The sequence below is a fragment of the Equus caballus genome, chromosome 7, assembly GCF_041296265.1.
Source record: "Equus caballus isolate H_3958 breed thoroughbred chromosome 7, TB-T2T, whole genome shotgun sequence".
In the NCBI taxonomy this organism is placed as follows: domain Eukaryota; kingdom Metazoa; phylum Chordata; class Mammalia; order Perissodactyla; family Equidae; genus Equus; species Equus caballus.
Window position 1 is genome coordinate 50094237 of NC_091690.1, and position 8406 is coordinate 50102642.

General features: G+C 40.9%; 1 pseudogene; it reads left to right on the forward strand.

Moving 5' to 3' along the window:
• Window positions 1–3542: 3542 nt before the first annotated feature.
• Window positions 3543–6071, forward strand: LOC106781071 (zinc finger protein 791-like; annotated as a pseudogene).
• Window positions 6072–8406: the final 2335 nt, after the last annotated feature.

Here is an 8406-nt window from a genome sequence, read left to right on the forward strand (position 1 = left end):
TTGATGGCATAAATTGCTGCCTAGATACTGCTTTCGCTACATCCAAGAACCTTTGCTATGCTGTGTTTTCATGTTTTTAATTCAAAATTATTTTTCTTTTTTCTTGAGACTTCTAGTTTGATACTATGTATTATTTAGAAATGTGTTTTTGAAGGAGCACACATGAGGGAGTTTTCCAACTATTGCTGATATTGCCTTCTAGAGGAATGCTTATGTGGTGTGAGAGGCTATTTTGTATGATTTCTGTTCTTTCAAATTTGTTAAGGTATGCTTTATGTCTCAGAATGTGGTTTGTTCTGGTGAATGTTCCATGTGAACCTGAGAAGAATGTATATTCTGCTGTTCTGTGAAGTATTCCGCAGATTACAGTGAAACCCAGCAGTTTCGCAGGGCTGTTCATTGCACGTCTGTCCTTCCTCACTTCCTGCCTACTGAAATGTCTAATTCCGGATGAGGGGGTGTTGACTTCTACAGCTGTGGTACTGGATTTGTCTCTTTCTCCTGCATTCGGTCAGTTCCTCCCTGAGGTGTGTTGCCCCTCTGTTGTTAGGCAGGTACACATGCAGCGTTGCTGTGCCTTCTCAGAGAATAGGCCCCTTTATCCGTACATACTGCCCCTCTATCTCTGCATCTTCCTCAGTTTGAAATCTGCATTGTCTATAATGTCTATTCCTTTGGCAGCTTCCTTTGGATTCATGTTGGCATGGTCTGTTTTTCTCCATCCTTTTACCCTTCGTCTGTCTGACTTTATACCTAGAGTGGGTTTCTTGTAGACGACATATAATGGTTTTTGTTGTTTTTTTTTAAAGATGGCACCTGAGCTAACAACCGTTGCCAATCTTTTTTTCTTTTTTCCTGCTTTTTCTCCCCAAATCCCGCCAGTATATAGTTGTATAGTTTAGTTGTGGTCCTTCTAGTTGTGGTACATGGGACGGCGCCTCAACATGGCCTGATGTGTGATGCCGTGTCCGTGCCCAGAATCAGAACCCCGGGCCACTGAAGCAGAGTGCACGAACTTAACCATTCAGCCACGTGACCGTCCCCTATAATGGTATTTTTTTCAAATCTGCTACTGTCTCTTTCAGTTACAATGACACAATTGATGATTAAAGTGTGGTTGTTGATTCAGTTGGATTGATATTTATGAAAATTTGTACTTTCTGCATTTTTACCCTTGTTTGTTTTTGTCTTTTTGCTACCTTCTCTGGCTAAAATTGAGCATTTATTGTAATTCTTTTTTTCCCCTCTCTTAGAATATCAGTTACACGCTTTTTAAAAAACACACTTTAGTGGCTGCCCTTGAATTTTCAGCATACATTTACAACTAACCCACCCCTCTGCCAAGTAACAGTATGCCACTTCACTGTGTCCAAGTACCCCTTAACACACTGTCCCCAATTTTCCTTTCCCTGTGTCTTGTCACATTGCTGTCATGTATTTCACTTGTCCATAAGCTTCTCATTACCAAATACGTTGTTGCTAACATTAGTTTAAACAAAGTGTCATCTGTTGTATTAATTATAAGAAACATAAAAGATGTTTCCCCTCCTTTTTTCTCCTTCTAATCCCCTGCTTTTATCATTCACATTCTTTCTGGTAAACTTTCGAACAAGTTCCTTCAAAGTATGTGTACTCAGGATGAATTTCCTCAAATTGTGTCTCAGAAAGTCTTTATTTCTTCCTTGTACTGAAGGATAATTTTGCTTGACCGAATTCTGGGAAAGTGGGTTTCATATTCAACACTTCAAATCTTTCAGTCTCCTCTGTTCTTATTGCATGGGTTTTCAGAAGAAGGGCAATTTAAGTCAAATTTTGTTTCTTTCTGTCGAAGGTGTGTTTCTTCTGTGGCATTTTTCAGTACATTCTCTGTCTGTGATGTGTCTCTAGTTTCAGCGTGATACCCTTAGTTGTGCACTTTGTACTTTATTGTAGTTAGTGTTCCATGGGCTTCCTGGATGGACGGTGTGCTGGCTATCATTAATTTTATGTTATTTTGGTCATTACTACTTCACATTTTCCTCTGTCTCTCTCTTCCCTTCTTTTGCTTCATGTTTTCCCATTACGTGGGTTTTAAACCTTCCATTAAAGAGGCTGTCCTAGGCTTCATGGAAATTGGGTGCTGTCTTTTTTGTTATTTTTGCCCTTGCATTAGATTCTGGGGAAATAGTTTCTTTTTTAGTATAGGCCTTATTAAGAACAGAACATGTGGGACATATTTCAAAATGCCATCTCTTTTTTCATCTTTCCCAACTTTGCAGACACTAGTTTGTCTGATGACCTTAAGGCTCTCCTGGATCTAAGAAGGGTTGTTCATGTCAAGTTTGTTCATTTTCTTCTTATGAGATCAAGAACGACAGCTTCTAAGCTCCTTAAGTGCAGGATCAGAAGTGGGCAGGGCATCATCTAGAGTGGGTGGTCGGGAAAGACTTCCTCTTGAAGTGGGAGAAAGGAAATTTTATGTTGTTTTGGAGGAAACCACTGTTAAATCCTTCATGTATTTTATAATCATTGGCAAATTTAACATCAAACCATTGTGGTCTTCAAGGAGCTCCCTTGCAGTCTGCAGCTCTCTATTTTTTGTGTTCTTTAAAGGTTGCCACCTGAGGGGCCAACCCCGTGGCCGAGTGGTTAAGTTCACGTGCTCCACTTCGGCGGCCCAGGGCTTCCCGGTTCAAATCCTGGGCGCAGACTTGGCTCCACTCATCAGGCCATGCTGGGGCGGCATCCCACATGTCACAACTGGAAGGACCCACAACTAAAAATACACAACTATGTACTAGGGGGCTTTGGGGAGAAAATGGAAAAGTAAAATCTTTAAAAAAAAGAAAAGATTGCCACCTGAGCTAACAACTGTTGCCAATCTTCTTCTTTTTTTTTCCCCTGCTTTTTCTCCCCCAACCCCCCAGTACATAGTTGTATATTGTAGTTGTGAGTGCCTCTGGTATTGGTATGTGGGACACTGCCTCAGCATCGCCTAATGAGCGGTGCTGTGTCCTATGTGGAGTGCATGAACTTAACCACTCAGCCACGGGGCCAGCTGCAATCTGCAGCTCTTAGCCTACCTGTCAAGGTGAACAAAGCTCAGGGTACAGTTTGCATGTGACCAGAAAGAGCTCTTATGACACTTGTCTCAGAGTGTGTTCTAAAAATGGTGAGAAGTAGCTTTGAGGTCCATGAGTCTAGGGATCTTCTGGTCTAAATTTTCATGGCTTCTTCCTTGTGCCTGAGCTCTCAGTTCATAATAATTCCAGCCCCATCAAAGCATACAGCGTGACAAAGGTAGAACTGAGTCCATGATCAATATTTCACAAGTTAAAAACAGTGTTTCACCACAAGAATATTTACATTCAGCCAGCGGCATTTGATTACCTGTAATGGCCTGGAGTCCTTTAGGACAATGTGGGCAGCTGGGCTTGGTGAAATTTAGATTTTCACAGGCCTCCTGAACTCTCAGTTTGATGATTGGAGCAGACCAAAAAGCTTCCAGTTGTTCACTACGTTTCTATTCAGTGACACATCCCGTAGATTTCTCCCTCTGCCTCATGGAGCGCGGCAACCAGTGGGTAATATGGAAGAAGATGAAAGAGGTTTTTTTACAAGGGATGATTGGTCCACAAATGATAATATTTGTTTCGTTTGTATAGCATTTCTGTCATTTCTCAACCCATTCTGGAACTTGTTATTAGAGAGAAACGGGATGTAATGTCATCACAGTAAAACTGTGTAAATATTTCCATGTGTTCATAATATTGTTAAATTGATGAGCATTGTGTACAGAAAAAAGTGAGTTTGTGCTGATCACAACATTGAATGAATGGTTGGAAATAATAGAATCCCATGTTACCTTTGTAGAATTGGCATATAGAGCCCAGTGCTGTCAGTCTTATGCATCCTGCCCTATACACATTGTGGTGTTTTAGGAGTCAGTGGTCATTGAGGACGTGGTTGTCAACTTCACCCCAGAGGAGTGGGCTTTAGTGGATCCTTCACGGAAGAAACTCTACAGAGATGTGATGTGGGAAACCTTCAGGCACCTGGCCTCAGTAGGTAAGAACGAGGACATTCCTTCACTACATCCATGAAAGAACAAGTGCTGCTTGACCATCAGGAGTGTTCTAAGGGGCTGACCCAGTGGCAAGGTGGTTAAGTTCGCACATTCTGCTTCGGCAGCCTGGCATTTGCCAGTTCAGATCCTGGGTGTGGACATGGCACCGCGTGGCAAGCCGTGCTGTGGTAGCCGTCCCACATATAAAGTAGAGGGAGATGGGCATGGATGTTAGCTCAGGGCCAGTCTTCCTCAGTAAAAAGAGGAGGATTGATGGCAGATGTTAGCTCAGGGCTAATCTTCCTCAAAAAATACAAAAAGAATGTTCTGAGATGTAGAAGGTGGAAAGGGGAGGTTAGTAAATAAAGTAGACATGGCCATAGATTATCAAATACTTAGAATATACAGCTTTTTCTATAATTTTTAATATTTGGAATAAACTTTCTGGGTCTGCATTTGAGGAATAACTTGGGAAGATCATGATATTAAAGATTAGTGCCAAGATGAGGGGACAAAACTATGGTGAGTGACACAGTAGAAATTTCTGTCTCATGTAAGATTCTTTGTATGGTAAGAAATTTTTTTAAAAGACAGAAAACAACGCTTCCTTCAAATTTAGGTATTCTTAGATAATTTTCACCAAGTATAATTAGTGAAATGTGATGGAGAGGTTCACTTTTTGCAAAATATTTCACTTAGAAATAGTATTAATGAACCCTATCTATGAATATCACTGATTGGATAATAGCAAGGGGGAAGTCCTCTTGCAGAACATTCAGTATATTTAACTTCAGAGAATTCACAGAAGGAAGAAAACATAAACATTCCCTATAAATCATAATAAACATAAGAAATATAAAATCATCAATAGAGAAATCACTAACAATGTGCTTCTCATTTTTACAGAAAGCATAGGGTAGGGAGATTCTGTGAAAGCAAAGAGGGTAGTCAATGTGGAGAAAACGTCAGCCTTCTTCCAAATCTCAGTCTGAACAAGAAAACTACAGGAGCTAAACCATGGGGATGCAGTGCATGTGGAAGAGTCTTCACGCATCATTCATTGCTGAAAATGCACATTAGCTGTCACGCTGAACATAAAACATATGAGTATCAAAAATATGGAGAGAAGCCATATAAATGTAAGGAATGTGGGAAAGCCTTCACTTATCTCACTTTAGTTCAATCACATGAGAGAAACCCTATGAATGTAAACAATGTAGTAAAGCATTCACTTGTTCCAGTTATCTTCAAGTACATGAAAGAATTCATACGGGAGAGAAACCATATGGATGTAAGAGGTGCAGTAAAGCATTCGCTTCGTCCAGTTATCTTCGAATACATGAAAGAACTCACGCTGGAGAGAAGCCCTTTAAATGTAAAATGTGCAGTAAAGCCTTCATTTCTACCATTTCTCTCGCAACACATGGAAGAACTCACACTGGAGGGAAACCCTACGAATGTAAAAAATGTGGTAAAGCATTCGCTTCTTCCAGTTATCTTCGAATACATGGAAGAATTCATACTGGAGAGAAACCCTATGAATGTAAAAAATGCAGTAAAGTATTTATTTGTTCCAGTAATCGAGTCCATGAAAGAAGTCACACTGGAGAGAAACCCTTTGAATGTAAAATCTGTGGTAAAGCCTTCAGTTGTAACAGTTCTCTTTCAAGACATGAAAGAATTCATACAAGAGAGAAACCCTACGAATTTAAAACATGCAGTAGAGTATTCACCTTTTCCAGTTCTCTTGAAAAACATGAAAGAACTCTCACTGGAGAGAAAACCTCATGAATGTCAGGAAAGTGGGATAGGCTTTATTTCTCATGTAGACTTTTGAGGATATGCACAAATGCACACGAGAGGATAAACCATGTAGACATAAACAATTTGGGATAGATTTTGTCATCCCAGTTCTTCCTGAAGGCATGAAAGGACTCACTTGATAAAAATGTCTTGAATGTAAACAGCATGAGAAAGACTTCAGTTGGCCTACATCTTTCTGTGTGAAACTCCCACCAAAAAGAAATGTAAAGGTAAGTCCTATGAAAAAGCTTCATGGAATTTAATTTGTATGTGAGCTTCTAGAAAACTTTCAACAGGAAAGAATTGTTATAAAAGTAGTAAGTAGATCGTATTTATCAAACTTCTTTCTTAAAGTGCAACATTGGACTGTGGATTTCTATTAATTACTTCAGAAATGAATATTGAGGTGAGATGATTCTGCTAGTCATCCTTCATAAATAGTAAATAAAATTCATAGGTAATGCTTTTCCCTTAAATCAGTTAATAATTTTTTATCTTTATTTTTTTATAATGTTTTAATTTTTCTCTGTTAAGGGGCCATTGAAAAGTGACAGTTGGTATTTGTTGTGATTTTCTTAGTGGCCTTGTATTTACAGTTCCTGCATGTGCCTCATCCATTGTACATATTGTACATGTTTCAGAGAAAGCTCCTTTTTGGGGTTGGTGGGTGGAGGAGCCTGTTTTTATTTTCTATACTATTAAACAGTTGGAAAAAATTATGTGTGGCAAGTTTATCCAAGAATGTACTTCCTGTGAATTATTTTCCTATTTGGGCCTTTGCTGTTTGTCCTTCCTTCTGACTGGCATTTGGTGAATAGACTTTGAATTAAGTAGAGGCCTGTGGCAGGGCAACAAAATCTAGAGCTGGACACATCACCCCTGTACTGCATCATGTCAGTGAGGGTAATCTGAAGAGCTAGATCTTTAAGAATCCATCCCCTTTATGTGCCATGTTGGAATTCCCCAATGGCCTCACTTACATGAGATTTGGAAGGCAGAAGCACACAAGGCCTTAGGCAGATTTTTGAGTGGCGACACAGGGAGGGACACAGTTCCATATGAGCTTCAAGGACACCACCTTCCATCCCTTTTTCTGGATTCTTTGCCCTTCTTGTCAAGAGTATCTTGAAAACCACCAATAACTAGTTGATTTCCATATTGTTAGAGATGCATTTTCCACCAGTTTCACATCAAAGATCCATTCGAGTTAGGGTCTTTCTGTAAGGCCTCTTGTGTCCACCAGGAAGCTAATTCAGACCTTTGTGGGTGGGAGTATTGTCTGATTCCTCTTTTCTCTAGATGATAATGGAATAAGGTCTGATGTGTATAGGAAACACCTTGTGCTATTGATAGTGCTAGTGAGCACATTTTCCTGCTTCACCATGGCATCTACAATGGGACATAAAAAGAAGCACCTGCGAGTTTGTTTCCCTGCTGCGTTGTGCAGTGGCTGCCTTGACCCAGTTGTTCCATGTGAGAACAATCACCTTGCGTGTGCTGGGAAGACTGTGTGTTTCCTGTTACTTGTAGCTTGAATGGATTCCCTCGACGGCAAATAGGCTTGGTAGGCCCATCCCCCACCTTGGGCTACTTGGTGTGCTCATACCATGGTAGAACTTGATATGGACAAATTACTCATGCCGTCATACATTACCCTGCTGAAGCCAAAATGCAAGGACTTGCCAAGATGCTCTAAATTTATTGATATTATCAGCTCAATCCTGAAAAGAGGAAACACGGGGCTCTCGAATAGGTTGTTCAGTGGACATTTTCCCTCTTCTACCACCGCAGGCTACCCCCCTCCTAGGATGGTCTAATGGCCTCCTCAGGCCAATTTGCTTTTTTCTCAGTGGGCCTTCCTGCTGTTGGAGGCAGTGATTAGACTCAATCCCAGTCTTCGGGGCTCATTGCTTTGTTGTCATCGTCAGGCTCAGTGGCAACTGATAAATAGAGGCCTTTCCCTGCTGGACGTTCCAGCCAGAACTGTCACTCCTGCAGGTCTCTGGTTTATTGTAACAGTGCACCCTGGCCACCACTGTCATATCCCGCTGCCAGGTCTTCCCCTCACATCGCCTGTGGTCTATGTTCCCTGCGTGTCGATACTTCATTTGGGGCACCTCCTTCAAAACCCCTCTGGCTCATCACATACGGATGTGCTGTTTTCCTACCATTTGCACTAATGTGTACATTGTCATGGGAGTCACTGCTACTGACCCGGGCACACATGACGTCATTCAACAAACATCTTTCCTGACAATCAAGAAATGTCCAAAACACTCAAAATACATGTAGCAGACAGCTAGTGTTTGAGATGTTTCCCTGAAGGAAAACTCCCTGGCAGCCGTGGTAGCTGCTCACTATTTGGCTTTAAAGTATTTATTACCCATCTGGGGAGAGCTCTCTTCCTCTAATAGGCCTGCCTGTGGTTTGTGGGTAGGAAGCTGACACCAGTATCACAACAAATGAGACAACAGATTAAAATAATATCACTTAAATATTTGAACAGAGTTCTGGAAACATACTTACACGTTTCTGGATCCCTCCACACATTTGGATGA